The sequence below is a fragment of the Bos taurus genome, chromosome 1 (genome assembly GCF_002263795.3).
Source record: "Bos taurus isolate L1 Dominette 01449 registration number 42190680 breed Hereford chromosome 1, ARS-UCD2.0, whole genome shotgun sequence".
Taxonomy (NCBI): domain Eukaryota; kingdom Metazoa; phylum Chordata; class Mammalia; order Artiodactyla; family Bovidae; genus Bos; species Bos taurus.
In genome coordinates this window covers 113789446-113807457 of record NC_037328.1, presented here as the reverse complement: position 1 = coordinate 113807457, position 18012 = coordinate 113789446, and the positions used below count along the sequence as shown (strand labels likewise).

General features: G+C 40.0%; 1 pseudogene; it reads left to right on the top strand.

The window, feature by feature from the left end:
- Window positions 1-4092, top strand: part of LOC784259 (14-3-3 protein eta-like) — a 50845-nt pseudogene extending 46753 nt beyond the window's left edge.
- The last annotated feature ends 13920 nt before the right edge of the window (window positions 4093-18012 follow it).

Sequence of the window (18012 nt, the reverse complement as noted above, 5' to 3'; positions counted from 1 at the left end):
TTCTCTTCCTCTTCATTATGTCTGTGCCCTCCAGGGCCCTTGCTGATTCCAACACATACTTCCTACTTTCTGCTGAAGTAATTGTACTGGTGAAATATGTTTTAGTTCAAGCACCAACCACACAAAGTGTTTCCAAGTTTGCATAACCCTATAATTAGTTATATTTCTACCTACCAATCCTTTTCTAATACTTTTTGTCCTATATATTATTTAATTGAATCATTTCCCTTAGGATCACTACTAACTGTCACTCTTATGTAAGTCTTCCCATTATTTATTTAGTTCCCCATAAAATGAGTCCACATTTGCCTTTCCAACATCTGTCTCTTCCCATTACCACATAGGCTAATTTTTTTCAAATGTTCCATGCATTCTTTATCCTATAAGACTCTTGTACAAAAGGAAATGTAATTCAAATCGGGTCCCCATATGGAAAGAATAAAGTGAATCTTTGGGGATCTGTATGATTAAATCTGTAAATCTTCTCTATGGTCCAATTGACATGTACCATCGTAAGTTGCCTTCCATCTCACCTATCATGCAGTTGTACATTAAGAAGAAAAGCATTTGAAAGATTTTCCAGAATTTCAAGAAAGTTGCCTATATGACATCCAATGTAACAAATAAGTCAATAATAACAATTTAGCTTAATTAGAACTTTTCAGAATGGCAGCTAGAAAAGTTAATTTCCTTGAGAGGTCAAATGGCATATTCAATGGCTTGAAATTTCCAAACCAGCCTCTGCAATTCCTCTATCCTGATAAAGCACGAAACCTAATTTATTTGTCTTGGCTAATTAAATTCTACCTAGAGTGCCACCACTGCTGCTTTTCTGTAAGTTAGAGATGTTAATTACATGAGAATATTCAGTGTTATCATGCTGCTGCTGCTGCTAAGTCACTTCAGTCGTGTCCAGCTCTGTGCAACCCCATGGACGGCAGCCCACCAGGCTCCCCCGTCCCTGGGATTCTCCAGGCAAGAACACTGGAGTGGGTTGCCATTGCCTTCTCCAATGTGTGAAAATGAAGTCGCTCAGTCATGTCCGACTCTTCCCGACCCCATGGACTGCAGCCCACCAGGCTCCTCCACCCATGGGATTTTCCAGGCAAGAGTATTGGAGTGGGTTGCCATTGCCTTCTCCGGTTATCATGCTAGGAAAGTTGATTACCACAGCCATGTTTTTAAAGGCTTGGCCCAAAGTACTTTCTAACTGTTCTGCTGGAATGTCAATGAATCCTGTATATTCAAACACAGAACAGTTACCTAATCACATTCCATCCCCTAGTTTGTATCTGATAGCTCTAGTTTTCATATACTATATATCATTTTGAAAAACATGTGAAGTCTAAAACATCAGAATTATACATTTTTTAAAAAGTACAGAAAAACCATGAGCAAGAGGAAAATAAATTTTAATTGATAATGAGATTAAGACATAAAAGTAGAACAAAGGGCCATAAAGTAGAATGGCCATAAAGATACATGTATGGCTTATAAATTTAATCTGTTTTCTATTTTTAAGTGAAAAGGAGCCCCTGGAAGTGTTTCGAATAGACACTATGTTTCCTACTCAAGATCTCTTCCTGTCTCTTTCTTATTAAAAAAAAAACATTTTTATTATGGTAGTTATGTAGATTGGGGGTAAATTACGGTTAACCTAAGCTAGCCATGGTCATTTCATCTCCTCTGCAATAGTTGTTCTGCTAGTATTTGTTGTAGCTCGGCACCTAACCTGGTTCTGGCCAATGAAATTGTAGGAGATAACTGGGGGTTCTCTGGAGATGTTCCTTTGCATTTAGCTAGATTTCTCTGAGAAAATTTGGCATATGTTACTCTTTAGGATGTTACTCTTAAGAGGATTTGATTCCCAGTGCTACTACAAACACCTAACAACAATGACATAGGCTAGCCTGATAACAAGCTTGACACTGAAAGTGCACAGCTGAAAAAAAAGAAGTTGTAATTGCTGTGAATATCACTAAGTTGCTAAATAATCACTCTTAAACCAACTGTCTCCTGACATCTTGTAAACTGAGGTTATATATTTATTGATGCTTTAATTTGGAAGAAGCAAATTTTCACTAGCAATTAACAGAAATTTTTCTAAAAAACACTTTCATGTGCAGTGAACATTGGGATGGACAATATTTCCAAATAGCATTCCTGTATCAAATATAAAGGTAGATTTGATAGTACTTTTAAGTGAATATAGCATCAAAAAGAAACTCCATGAGAGTAAATTATCAGATCTATGCAATCTAGACTATGCTATAGTTTTCTCCTAGCCTGATTTTATTTCACAATAAATTCTAACCTATCTACAGGTCTTCCAAAAGAACACATCAGAGGTTAAAATATAGTATTAATATTAGATATTCTGTCAAAGTAGAAGATGGAGGAAGAGTGATAGGGAAGGGAAGAAGGAGAAAGAAAATGCAAAATGGTCAAATACACATAGAAAATTTTAGGATAACAATGTTAAACAACTTCTCAAAGGTTCTTGATGTGCTAATGGGTGTTAAGAATATCTAAGTGATGCATGTAGCATTTCCGATGTTATTCAGACCCTAGACCTCAGAGCATATAGAGGGAATATTTTCCTGTATTCTTATCATACATAATATAAAGAAAATCACATTCTATATAGTCTTTATATATTCTGCCATGTAGATGAAACAATAGGAAACTGAGTAATGAATATACTAAAAATTGCCAAAAATCACCCCAGGCATCACTCCCTTATGCTAGGTTTTTGACCAGTGCACAACCAGCTGTGGGCTTCACTGGTGGCTCAGGGGTAAGGAATCCGCCTGCCAGGCAAGAGACTCAGAGATCGGGGTTCGATCCCTGGGAGGGGACAATCCCTTGGTGGAAGAAATGGCAACCCACTCCAATAATCTTGCCCAGAAAACTCCATGGACAGAGGAGTCTGGCAGGCTACAGTCCATAGGTCACAAAAGAGTCGCACTTGACTGAGGGACTGAGGTACAGCCAGCTGTACCAGACTCTGATTTCCCACACGCTCCCTCACATGCTGTCTCCTATAGTTCAGTCAGACACTATTTAAGTGAAGAGTACAGATACTATCCATTTTATGGATCAGCTCATGAAGTGGATAAAAAAGATCTCAATCATGTTAGAAAGGAGGAAAAAGGAATTATAAACTTTTTTCGACACTCCAGACAAATATGAAAATGAAACAACCCAGCCCAGAGGTCTAGGCAGCCGAGAAGGCGAGCAGAGCTGCGGGCCAGCAGAGCTGCCTGCCACCTGCAGCCTGGACCACAAGGCAAGCCACTGTGCGCGTGCACAGTGGCAGTGGCCTCTGCGGTGGCCAAGAGCACTTGCGCCATGGGCGAGCGAGGGAGCCCGGCGCCAGGAGAGGCCCGGCCACAACGACAAGGGGCACCACAAGCAGCTGCGACTGCGGCTGGCCAAAGCCTCTGCGATGAAGGAAGCGACCAGCCTCAATGAACCCGTCTTCACTGAAGACCGAGACCTCTTCTCTGTGGCTTACAAGAACGTGGGCATTGCCTGACTGTCTTCCTGGAGGATCATCAACCAGAAAACCATGGCGGACAGGGAATGAGAAGAAACTAAAGAAGGTTAAGGTTTAGCGAGCGAAGACCAACAAGGAGCTGGAAACGGTGTGCAACGCCATGCTGGCTTTTCTGGACAAGTTCCTCATCAGGAACCACAGTGATTTCCAGTGTGAGAGTAAAGTCTTCTCCCTGGAGATGAAAGGCGACTCCTGTCGCTACCTGGCAGGGGTGGGTTCCGGTGAGAAGAAAAACGATGTAGTCCCAAACTCTTCACTCTGTGGAAAGGAAGCCTCCGCAATCAGCCAAGAGCACTTGCAGCCCACGCACCCCCATCCGGCTAGGCCAGGCCTCAGCTTCCTGATGTCCAGCTTCTCTGGACACAGAGATCCAGAAGGACTACATGCTCTTCATGCTGCTGCTGCAAGACAACCTCACCCTCTGGAGGAGCAACCAACAGGACAAGGAAGCTGGAGAAAACAACGCAGGCACCTCGGTCCTGACCCCACCCTGTCCCGCCAGTCCTTCCTCATCACAATCACTGAGTATCTAGTGCTAAACTTGTCTGTGTGGCAGTATAGCTACTCGGACTACTCACATCTACTCTCTGCTCTCCCAGGAAGCAGTTCTGGACAAATTCACTGTCTGGCATTGCTTTGAGCCTGTGGAAGCTTCCTTTTCCAATTGTGCAGACAGGTGCATTCCCAAGGAGGCCTTTTCAGTACTATGCCTGCTGATCTAAGTGAAATGAAGGTGAAAGCAATGGGGAAGTTAGAAGGGAGAAGTAGCGGACACAGGCTATTTAACAGTCAGTTATTTAAATGATTCATTTAAAACAAGCTGGTAATGTTTGTTAAAGCAGTATGTCTGTACATGCAAAAATGAATTCACTGCTCTCGCCTGTTTCTTAAACTGATGGAAAACTGTGCGGGAAGCTGAGACAGAGAGATCCTTTCTTCTTTCCATCTGGTTAATAATAAGCTGCCTCACATGACGATTAAGTTGCACCTTGTTTTCCCTCTTTAAATAATGAGGTGCACAAACCTTCTTTTCAATGCAATACATCTAAAGTTTTGATACCTGTAACTTTTAGGGGTGGGGGGAGGTTACGATTATTTAAGAGTCATGGACTTATTTTTTGTAACTCTTTGGCTGTCATCCTTATGTGTCAGCCCATGTCAATCGAAATGGATGATTATAAAATACTAGACTTTCAAAGTATATCTTTTGGAGTTCAATGGGTAAATAAATGCTGTTTGGGGGATATTTTTAAAAATAAGAAAAAAATGAGATAACTTTCAGTTCAGTTGCTCAGTCATGTCTGACTCTCTGCGACCCTGTGGACTACAGCACGCCAGGCTTCCCTGTCCATCACCAACTCCCAGAGCTTACTCAAACTCATATCCATGGAGTCAGTGATGCCATCCAACCATCTCATTCTCTGTCAGCCCTTTCACCTCCCGCCTTCAATCTTTCCCAGCACCAGGGTCTTTTCAAATGAGTCAGTTCTTCGCATCAGGTGGCCAAAGTATTGGAGTTTCAGCTTCAGCATCAGTCCTTCCAGTGAATATTCAGGACTGAGATAACCTTAGATGATTCAGTTTAGAATATTAAATGATTCCTTTTGTATCTCATGATCTCACACTCACTGTCTCACATCCCTTGATACAAGTTTATTAAAAAGTATACATTGTTGAAATGAGACTACAGTTGACCCTTAATATGGGTTTGAACTGTGAAGGTCTACTTATATGCAAATTTAGTTTAGTAAATACATGCTATGCTGCTAAGTCGCTTCAGTCGTGTCCGACTCTGTGCAACCCCATAGACTGCAGCCCATTTGGCTCCTCTGTCTCTGGGATTCTCTAGGCAAGAATACTGGAGTGGGTTGCCATTTCCTTCTCCAGTGCATGAAAGTAAAAAGTGAAAGTGAAGTTGCTCCATCGTGTCCGACTCTTAGTGACCCCATGGACTGCAGCCTACCAGGCTCCTCCATCCATGGATTTTCCAGGCAAGAATACATGCTATACTACTACATGATTGGTTGAGTCCACCGATCAGAACCCCCAGATGAAGAGGGCAGACTGAATTTACATGTGGGTTTAGGACTGTTCAGGGGTCAGTGCCCTAAACACTTCCCCACCCTGAATTACTCCGGGGTCAACAACAGTTAGTTAAAGACTAGTCACTCTGAAAATATTGCAAATAGTGTGGCTCACTGGGAGCTGCAATCCCTTGTTTACGTTCTTGGAAGTCTCTTTTGAATTCATCCAAGAAAAAAACTAATCTATTGTTTTCTCCCCAAGCTCCCCGTCTAATCCTAACCCAGCTCCCTAGGTCAGGATTGTTCCATGCAGTAAGCCTTAATAGAGCAGATACTTAGTGCCAGATGTCATGACCAATGCCGGCAGCGCAGAACTGGACAAGACATGATCCCTGACTTCAAGAAGCTCAGTCAGGTAAATCTTAACATTAGTCTGCCAGAAATTGATGAGTACTTAACTGTCTACAATCATAATGAGAACAGAGAGTGGAAAATACATGTCATTAATCAATAGCAAATGCAGTAAAGAGGAGTTAATTCTTTTTTATTGATGTGAGATTATTTACTTTTTGAGTAATGAGGCTAATACTTAGAAATTGCATCTAGTGATCACCAAGACAACTGGCCAGTTTAATCATTTTGTTGTAGGAAGCAGGGCCTGAGAGTGAGCTCTTGTCTAATGCTTGGGAGTGAATTATCTGAGGAGACACAACATGCTGACAAAGCAAGAGTCTTTATTGGAAAGGGGTGCCTTGGTGAAGAGTAGCAGGGTAAGGGAACCCAGGAGAACTGCTGTGCCACGTGGCTCAGTCTTGGGTTTTATGGTGATGGGATTCGTTTCCAGGTTGTCTGTAGTCAATCATTCTGACTCAGGATCCTTCTTGGTGGTATGCACATCACTCAGTGGAGGTAAGATTCCAGCAAGGAGGATCCTGGAAGGTTGATAGACCATATTAATGGCATCTCCTCTCTCCTTTTGAACTTTCCCAAATTCTTTCAGTTGGTAGTAGCTTATTCGTTTCACATTTTTTACCAAGACCTCTGATTGTAAGAAAGTAAAAAGAATGAACACAAAAGCAAAAGAGAAGTGTCAGGCTCAAGAAATTTACAAAACAGTGGGAGAAATTGACATGTGAATAGTTAATTTTAATAGAAGACCGCACTGAAGGGAAGATAGAACAAAATGGAAAGGAAACTGAATGGAAAATAGGGTTGGTGAGGGGCAATCGGGACATTTTTATAGGGTAAGTAGCTTTTTGACTAGGCTTTGAAGGAAGAGTATGATTTTTATTACAGGTTAAATAGGAGAAGTTCATCCATCACCACAGACATTCTCTTCACTTTAAGCTTTAATCTTCCATTCTTCTAAAACTCTGCTTTGCCATCATTCTTGGCAGACATCATTCTTGTTCCACTGACTGGGTCTTGAATTTATGACACTTAAGTGCTTATAAGTTTATCGGGAGGAAAGTTGCTTTTAATACCAAATTTTCTGGGTCATAATGGGATTTGGGGAAAATCCACCTGTCATGGGGGTTATTTGACTCTGAATTTATATCAGTTCAAAGATGCTTAGATCACAAACTCATTCTACACAGCTTGAAAAATAAAATCCATATATCAAATGTTATAGCTGAAAGGTACACAGCCAGCATGTAACCCAAACATCTTGATGGGAAAACAGAAACCAAAAGCTGTTAAGGGAATTGCTGAAGGTCACACTGGAATTTCTGTAGAAGAAATGGTGCAAGAAATTGGGACACAGATGACCTCATTGTTTTCTCTCAATCACACCTATCTTCTGTGATTTGCTTGGATTCATCCTGGTTCAAATATCTCAATTGCCAAGCTCACCAGGCTCCATGGGAAGAGATTTGTGTGGGTGTCTTTACTGACACTCTATATCTAGGAATTATTAGTGATGTGATAAAGCAGGAGATCATGTCTTTAACTGAAAACTTTCCATACAAATCAAAAAATGCTTTTAGCACTACCCTTGTCTTTTTTCAACCACAATGTATATATATTTTCCTGTCAAAAGGAATGTGCTTTATGCACAAATTAGCATCTGTCTTGCTCATGCTGAATCTGTATAATCAGTATAATAACAAGAGAAATGGCTCATAATTTTTGCCTTATGTGTTTTTCAATTTGATAAATTAAAAAGCAGTGCCAAATTGCAGTTGCGAAGATGCAGCTGAGAAGTATGTTTAACTGCTGCAGCCTCATACAGTCTTTATGGGAAGAAAAGCCACATCTGTTTCTTCTGTAAGCTTGAGGGATGATGACACTCATGAGAGAAACACCAATTCAGGAATCTCTGTGATTTTATGAACCAAACCAAAAAGAAAAAACCCGTGTCCTTGAAAAGAAGTGTCCTTGTGAAAAGAAATAAAGAAGTGATTTTTAGTTTCTCTAGGCTTTGTTGTTTTCTCTGGGAAAAAAAAAAAAGGTGAGCCAGATAATCCTAATTTCAAACCATTTAGAACATTTTCTGATAATTAATATGCTTAAATGTTAACAGTATCTCTATCAAGGGTTTTCTGCAGAGAAGTATTACGTCGCAATTGTACCATGTTATTCCTATATTTAGTGTTTATAATTCTTATTTAATGTTACCATGTAATAAAAAACACTTGTGCCCTAACATGTTAACATATAATGCTGATGTGGGGAAAATCATTGGCAAATGACTTTGTAGCTATGGGTAGAATTACAATCATTTTCAGCAATATTATGTGATCATTTTTATTGCTAAGCATGTATCTACAGTTCAGTGACAGACAGTAGATAAAAATACATTGTCAGTAGAGAGCTTTGAAAAAGTAAAAATTAACTAAGTCAGGATGCTAAAGAAATAGCAATATCCCCTATGAATTACGTAGGACATATCTAATTAATTCTTACACTTTAATGCTCTAATATATACTGAATTGTTTAAAACTCTAGATGCTCAAATGGAACTGCAATTTGTTCTTTGAGTGACCATTGTGACCCAATTATGAGAAATAATTTACTGCAATCTTAGGCTCCTTTGGTGGGAGTATAATATTGAGAACAAAGGAGATGAAAAGCACACAAAGCACATCAGGAAAGGCAAAGCTCTTCTTTATATTAGAATGCCAGCTAGTAAAGTTTAAAGAGATAAAATTAGAACTGCTGCACCAGCCAGTGTAATAATTGATGAAGGCAAGAGTCATCAATAGATGCTAAAACTGTAGGTATAAATCTTAGAGAACAAGATGCTCATATAGTCTTAAAGTAATATTACCCCCTATATGTGGATTAATTACAAAGGAGAATACTGACCTCTATAAAGGAGAGTCTGGGAACACCATGTTAAATGATGGTGATCAAATGACAAAAATGTTTACCACCAGAAATGGAACCAGCTGACACCATGCTCCACTTAATGCAGTAGAGTGATACGACGCAACTTTACCTATGTAGTATTATTTTGAAAATGTTTAACCTGAATCTAATAATGAAAAAGCAATCAGACCAATTCCAGTTGTGGAATATTCTGTAAGACATCAGCCCCAAAGTCTTTTTAAACAGAAAATAATCAAAGAAAAGTGAGAGAATTTGAAGAATATTAAAGAGACACAACTGCCAAATGTAAACCATGATCCTTGATTGGATCCTGGGACAGGGAAAAAAGAAGTACCTATAAATAACAATTGGACAGTTAGGTATATTTGAATGTTGACTGTTTATTGTCATAGCAATGTTACATTCTTGGATGTGTTAATGATACAGTGATAATGTGAGAAAATGTCTTTGTTCTCATAAAATACATACTATTTTTTAGGGACAAATATATTTAGGGGCAATTTTTTTTTTAATGTCAGCAACTTAGCAAAGCTTCAGGCAAAAAATGTTATATTTTTATATGGACAAAGAAAAACTCAAAGAGAATATTAAATATTTGTTAATACAGGCGAATAATACAATGTTCCTTTAAGTTTTCTCTAGATTTATTATATTTTTAACTGGGATTAAAAAAAGAGTGAATCAGGAGTACTGAGTTCAATTCATGATACCACATATTAAAGGAGATTTCCATGTCCCAGAGAAAGGTGAAAGGATTAAATATCAAGATGATGAGAGTCAAGAAGCAATGTCATAAAAAAATTGGGGATGTGCATGTGCAGAAAGACAACTATTCTTCTGGATCGGAAAATACAGTCATATAGAAGATGGAGTAATTTTTTTCTTTCTTTTAAAAGAATGCCTAAGACAAATGATTGGATGTAGCAAGCAAACTAAAACCAAAAAGAGCAGAAACAAACTGCAGTTTTGCTAAAGTGGGTAAGAGGTTGAAAAGACCTCTTCACTTACCTTCAAATCTAAGAGTCCGTGGTCGAAATCAGAAATAGGTCATAGTCTTCCGGAAGCACAGTGACACTCACTGCATAACAGCACCCTCACAGTCTGCTTCAGTGTTTTCAGACCATCAGGTACTCAGTTCAGTTCAGTTCAGTCACTCAGTCATGTCCGACTCTTTGCGACCCCATGAACCACAGCACGCCAGGCCTCCCTGTCCATCATCAACTTCCAGAGTCCACCCAAACCCACATCCATCGAGTTGGTGATGCCATCCAACCGTCTCATCCTCTGTAGTCCCCTTCTCCTCCTGCCCTCAGTCTTTCCCAGCATCAGGGTCTTTTTAAATGAGTCAGCTCTTCATATCAGGTGGCCAAAGTATTGGAGTTTCAGCTTCAACATCAGTCCTTCCAATGAACACCCAGGACTGATCTCCTTTAGGATCAGTCCTCCTTTAGGATGGACTGGTTGGATCTCCTTGCAGTCCAAGGGACTCTCAAGAGTCTTCTCCAACACCACAGTTCAAAAGAATCAATTCTTTAGCACTCAGCTTTCTTTATAGTCCAACTCTCACATCCATACATAACCACTGGAAAAGCCATAGCCTTGACTAGAAGGACCTTTGTGGACAAAGTAATGTCTCTGCTTTTTAATATGCTATCTAGGTTGGTCATAACTTTCCTTCCAAGGAGTAAGCGTTTTTTAATTTCATGGCTGCAGTCACCATCTGCAGTGATTTTAAAGCCCAGAAAAATAAAGTCAGCCACTGTTTGTACTGTTTCATCTATTTGCCATGAAGTGATGGGACCAGATGCCATGATCTTAGTTTTCTGAACGTTGAGCTTTAAGCCAACTTTTTCACTCTCCTCTTTCACTTTCATCAAGAGGCTCTTTAGTTCTTCTTCACTTTCTGCCATAAGGGTGGTATTATCTGTATATCTGAGGTTATTGATATTCCTCCTGGCAATCTTGATTCCAGCTTGTGCTTCTTCCAGCCCAGCATTTCTCATGATGTACTCTGCATAGAAGTTAAATAAGCAGGGTGACAATATACAGCCTTGACGTACTCCTTTTCCTATTTGGAACCAGTCTGTTGTTCCATGTCCAGTTCTAACTGTTGCTTCCTGACCTGCATACAGGTTTCTCAAGAGGCAGGTCAGGTGGTCTGGTATTCCCATCTCTTTCAGAATTTTCCACAGTTTATTGTGATGCACACAGTCAAAGGCTTTGGCATAGTCAATAAAGGAGAAATGGATGTTTTTCTGGAACTCTCTTGCTTTTTTGATGATCCAGCAGATGTTGGCAATTTGATCTCTGGTTCCTCTGCCTTTTCTAAAACCAGCTTGAACATCTGGAAGTTCACGGTTCACATATTACTCAAAAGCAATACTCAGGGATTTCCTTGGGGGAGCAGTGGATAAGAATCTGCCTGCCAGTGCAGGAGACCCGGGTTCAATCCCTAGTCTGGGAAGATTCCACATGCCACAGAGCAACCTAGCAAGCCACAAATGCTGAGCCCATGCACCTGGAGCCTGTGCTCCACAACAAGAGAAGCCATCCCAAGGAGAAGCCCATGCGCTGCAACTAGAGAGTAGCCATCACTCGCCCTACTAGAGAAAGCCTGCGAGCAACAACAAAGACCCAGAACAGCCAAAAATAAATAAATAAAAAATTTATTTTAGAAAAGCAGTACTCAGACTTCTGATTCCAAATATATATATATATATATTTAAAGAGAAGCACACCCATTATATGTGAGGCATTTTTTTAAGCACTAGAATTTCAGAACAAACAAGAGTGATAGGTTTCTGTTCCTACAGCTTCCAGTCTGGCTCATAGTTTTGGAAAACAGTGAGAATTAAGAAAATAGGGTTTTGTCCATTTTATAGAAATGTTCTCTTGTGCTTAAGAAAGAATTATAAAGCCTATCCTAAAAAGCTAGATCTTCTTTAATAAAAATATTTCTGAGACAGGGTTTTGTCCTGTTAATATCTAAGCACTTTTCTGAAGCATCTGCTCCAATGTACCTATTTTAGGAAAATAAACACCATGACTATTTACTTTTATTATACCTATTTTTTATTATTTGGTACATGTACATATTCTAAATTTATGTCAATATGAATTGATGTGGGTTCAACAATTATACTGTAATACTGATGTCGAGATAACTGAATGTTCTCTGCAAAAGTAAGGTTGATAATTTTTTGCTATTATATGTTCAAAAAACCAAGTACATGTTTCTTGGCTTAGTTACTCAGTCGTGTCCAATTCTTTGTGACCCCATGAACTGTAGCCCACCAGGCTCCTCTGTCCATGAACTTCTCCAGGCAAGAATGCTGGAGTGGGAAGCCATTCCCTTCTCTAGGGGTCTTCTCAACCCAGCGAATTCTTCACCATCTGAATTCTTCACGGATTCTTCACCATCTGAGCCACCAGGGAAGCCTAAGTACATGTTGAATATCAGTAAATTAAAAGAATGGGGCTTTTTTCAAATAACTTGGTCAGTTTTCTATCTCTGTAAGAAGATACTTTGGTGGATCTTGTTTAGAATCTTCATAAAGCTGGAGCAGATCTTGTTCAGAGTGGTCTGTGCCAGAGGAGATGATTCTAGTTGACCAAAAATGGTAGGATGTTTTTTTTGAGGAAGCCCCAGATGTTGATGGAGTGTCAAATTGAGTGTTGGGGAAGAGTGGAGGGAAAAACAGTGAAGAAGCCCTGAGCATATTAGACCAAAGATCATGGTGAAACCATAAACTGAAAATGATTCTCTTGGTGAAACAAAATCAGTACAAGTGGTTCATGATTAAAGCTTTGACGGTTTAAGGGCAGGCTTTTATAGGAGTGAGTCTACTTGGTGAGCCTGCCAACTTAAAGGAACTAAAGTCAGAGAGACCAATCTATTGTTTCCTGCCAGACTCACTTGCTCTATACCCTTCCAGAGATTAGCAAAATTTACCTTTGGCATTCATATTTAGGCTAGGGCATCTTGCATTTTCCCATAGAATCAAACTAGTTTCTTCTTTATTTATTGGTGTCTCAAGCTTGTGAGAGTTGGCCCTGGTGTTTCATCCATAGCCTCAGGGAAATTGCTGCTTTTTCATCCTTAACTACTCAGTTCAGTACAATAAGGATTCCAGAAACATTAGCCAAGCCCTTCGTGTAAGTATGAGGATTATGGAACTATGATAATTTATTGTCCCTAAAGCCTTTGTTATTATTTATCCATTAATTCAAAATTACTTATGAAATAAAGTGATTTATTATGAGACACAACAAGAAATCAGAGTTAGTTCCAGTTAGTGGTTCCAGGATTGTTGTTTTTTTGCCCCCCCCCCCCTTTTTTTTTATCAAATTTGTCTCTTGTGGTGACAAGTGTATCTGTTAGTTTCAAACATCATATCCTGACTTTGCAGCATATAAAAACCAGAAAAGACCACCCCATCCTCACATGAGATGTCCCAGAATCCCCATAAAAAATCATCTCTCAAATCAGTCTCATGGACCAGGATGGAATGAAGTCATCTTTTCTAAACCAACCATGAAAAGGGTAATAGAACTGTTCCTATTGACTTAGACTAACCAAGATTTAATCTCTAAGGCTTACTCAAGCCTTAAGTGATTCATGAGGCTACTAGAAATACAAACAAAGTTGGGATTTCGATGGCAAGGAATAACTGAAGAGGAAATGGTGCTTAAAGGGGCAGCCAGTGGGGTCAGGGACATATTCCCTTTGTTTGAAACCTCTTTCTTGACTTCCTTTAGAAGTCTCACTCTTTTCTTAAGATTTCTCCTTTGGGCAGCTTGCTCAACATCAAACTTAGTTACTCTCCTGTGTGCTCACGCAGCATCTCATACATACCCATCTCCCTATAGAACTTAACACACAGGATCACGTTGATCCAAACATCTGTCGTCTCCTTGAGTACCTTGAGTACCTTGCTGCTGCTGCTGCTAAGTCGATTCAGTCGTGTCTGACTCTGTGTGACGCCATAGACGGCAGCCCACCAGGCTCCCCCATCCCTGGGATTCTCCAGACAAGAACACTGGAGTGGGTTGCCATTTCCTTCTCAGAGTACTTCTTGAGTACTCCAAGTACTTCCTGAGTACCTTGTAATTCTATTCTGTAAGCCAGCATCTATCAGTACTATAGATATTGTATGTTCTTTGTGAATATTTACAAAAGAGCAGGAAAAAAACAGAGAGCAAGAAGAAATAAAAGATAAAGAAGGGAAGCATTGAAGATTAAAATGATAATCTTTACTGATGATTTACTGATGATTACATAAACAGGAGTATCAATGTTTAGCATGAGCATTGAAGATTATTAGATGGCTTCCCAGGTGGCACAGTGATAAAGAATCTACCTGCCAATGCAGAAAAAGCAAGAACTCAGTTTCAATCCCTGAGTTGGGAAGATCCCCTGGAGAAGGAAATGGCAACCCACTTCAGTATTCTTGCCTGGAAAATTCCATGGACTGAGGAACCTGGTGGGCTACGGTCCATGGGGTCACAAAGAGTCAGACATGACTGATTTAGCACCACCACATTAAAGATTATTAAGCAGACAATTTTATAAATATGTTCAGCAATTTACAAATACATCAATGTTCGATGCTGTTTTTCTGTACTCTGATTTAACCATCCCTTTAATAATGCTCCCTTTAGCAAAGTCACAGCAGTAGTCTCCTCCCTGAAATAGCTCCTCACAGAGCTGTGGCTCAGGTGAGTGTAGGTGACAGGGAGAGTGGTCTCCTCAGCCGAATATATTTTTAAAAGTGGTACTTATGAAAAAACGTTTAAAATACTAAGTTAATACAGTAGTTGTTAGCATTGTGTGATAAAAAAAAAAATTTTAGGAAAAAAAACAGTATGAAAGCAAGACCATGAGATACTTGGAAAGGGCAACCAAAGCACAAAACCATTCTTATGTTTGCTCTCCCAGGAACCGATAGTGCAGACTTCTGACCCACCTTACTCCCCTCACCCTTCCCCCCCACCCCGGACACAGGGTTAACCCTTGCTATGCTTCCTGTTCCCCAAGAGCAACTTGGCACTAAATATCCACATGCCTCCCATGTACCAGCACTATCCTAGACAGATAGGATGCATCCATGAGTGAAACAGAGGAAGATGGCCTCTTGAAGGATTTTAGTAGGGAGCATCTGAGTTGGGGAAGCAGAGAGAGCTGCAGCACACTCAAACTGCAGTTGTATCTTTGGAGATAGATGACAAAAACAGCATTAATTTCCAAGAAGAGATACACCTATTCTCATTACCTGGGCTCAGGTAAAAGACATTCAGCAGGACATTCAGCAGACCCATCAGCACTCAATCAGTGAAGTCTGCTGGCTAAGAATGTAGGGAACACATATGTTATAAGTGAATTTCCTAAATTCCTATTAGGCTTCCCTGGACATGTATAACAGATGAGATCATGAGCGCTAACAAATTTCCCAGTATACATCTAGGAAAGAAAAGGACAAAGGAAGAAATAATGTAGTTAAAAAAAAAAATAAAACAAACATATAGAGCAAGCCTGCTTGGTACTGTGGAAGATAGTATTTAGATAAACTTAGTGTGAGATTTAAACTATTATGTGGGTCATCCCAGTGAATCCCAGAGGGATGGTATTAGGAGGGAGGTGGGAGGAGGGTTCAGGATGCGGAACACGTGCACACCCGTGGCGGATGCCTGTAAAAAAAATAAATAAAAAATAAAACCAAAAAAAAAAAAGAATAAACTATTATATGTAGCTACCTGGAGGAATGCCTAAAAAGAGCCTTTTTATTTTATTTTTGGTTGCACTGCATGGTTTGTGGGATCTTAGTTCCCATCCAAGCATCGAATCATGCCCCCTACAGTGGAAGCACGGAGTCCTAACCACTGGACCGCCAGAGAATTCCCAAAAGAGGCTTTAACTAATGGCTTCATGAAGATCATAAAAGGAATCCACTGAAATGGATAACAGCTACTAGTTCTTTACATGATGACTATACATTGAAAGCCATATACTTGATATTTGCACATAACTTCAGCATGGTTATGTATAAAGACATTAGAAATATTGTAAGCTTCACTTTGGACAGTGAATTTCTAAATCCTCCTCACTAGCTCACTAGCTAAGTGATTTGGTCTTCTCTGGCCAGAACATATATTTTTTCTTGTTGTGTTCAGGTTCTGCTTCTTGGCTTCCCATTGTCTCACGCTTCCAAGCAACCTGGGGCTACTACATTCACTCCCTTGATCTCACCATCTACAGTTGGACTTGCTTCCAGATTACTTTACAGATGATAATTCTCAACTCTATTGCTAGGAAAGCTCTGCCCAGTGCCCCAGTGCTGGTTGCTTACCCCTAGGGACCAACTTTTCTTTTGATTTCTGTGGCCCTGAAGCTCTCTTTGTCTATATCATGTTCATGACCAGATGCGTTTCATCTGGCTTATGCTCAGCTAGTCTTTTTGACTAGAAGGGTGATTGAGACCAAGCCCAGCCTGAAATCTGTCTCTTCCTTAAAAATAGGTTCCATTACACTCCGTATGTTCCTCTATCATATATCTCTTCTTGCTGCCTCTTCCTTGTTTGGTACGTGTTGTGTGTTATGCTTAGTCACTCAGTTATGTCCTACTCTTTGAGACCCCATGGACTGTATCCCATGAGGTTCTTCTGTCCATGAGAGAGGAGCAGTATTCTCCAGGCAAGAATACTGGAGTGGGTTGCCATGCCCTTCTCTAGGGTATCTTCCCAACCCAGGGATCGAACCCAGGTCTCCCGCATTGCAAGTGGATTCTTTACCATCTGAGCCACCAGGGAAGCCTGGTTTAGCATGACCATTATCATGTAACTAGGTAGATTCTGAGTGGGTTGCCATTCCCTCCTCCAGGGGATCTTTCTGACCCAGGGATGTAACCTGTGTCTCTTATGTCTCCTGCGTTGGCAGGTGGGCTCTCTACCACTGGCGCCTCCTGGGAAGCCCCATTAGAAACACAGTAACAGGGAATTTAAATGTGAGAGACCCAAAAGTAAAGAGGCAAGGAAACAAGGCAGAAATAAATCTACATTTGCAAATAATAGAATTTGCAAAATAATAAGGAATTTCATCTCATGTTGCTGGAAAGTCATTTAAACTAAAATTTTCATTTTCACTTAATTGATTTAATATTTTGTTCAATTACAGTGTTACAGAATGAACTATTTTAACAAATAGTGTATCAATGTAATAATAATTCTGTAGCTTGTTACTATGGGTAAAAGGTATATTTTTATATTCTCCCTAATATTTTGGCTGCAATTTAAAGCAGTAAAGTCTAACAGATTAAAAAGAGAAAAAGAAGTGCCATCCATCGAGGGCTCACAGTGTGCCAAGCACTGTGCTAAAATTAATATATTACCTCACTTTTCCTTATAATCATCCAGTATGGTAACAATCATTAATTTTACAGATGCAAAAACTAAGACCTAGAGAGTGAAATGCCCAAGTTGACGAATCTCTTAAGGGAAAGATCTGGGCTTTGCACCTGGCTGTCTTATATAAAGGCCATGTTACTACTAATAACCAGCTATACCAGAGAAGTCTAAAAAGTCAGCTTCCACATGAAGCAAACCTCCACATTCAGACTGTAGCTCATTTGTGACACTAGCACTCTGACATCTGTAGCTGAACTTGAGGTGCTCTCTGTCTGTCATAAATTTTCCTCTGCAGTCAACTTGTCCGTCAGTGGAAACCATCCAATGCGAATGATGTCTTTCCATTGAGTCCAGCATGTTGCCACGCACACAGTGGGAAGCGGACTTAGCTGGAGGAGGCTGAATTATGCATCAAAATGCTCAGCCTGTGGACTTTTAGATAAAGTGTGTCTGTCAGGAGGGCTTTGTGTTCTGTCACGTATCTGTCCATGCGGGAATCAAGGTGGGTGCCCTACGTGGCGGACTGCAAAACAACAGATGATGCTGTATTGGTCACTGTGGAAACCAGACTTCTGAGATGAAAGAATCTCTTGGCATTTCTATGTGAGCATGTTTCCAAAAATGAACTATCTCTTCCTTCTAGAAGTCTAATTCTCTCAAATTACTTAAAGAACTCCAATTTTATTTTATTTTTAA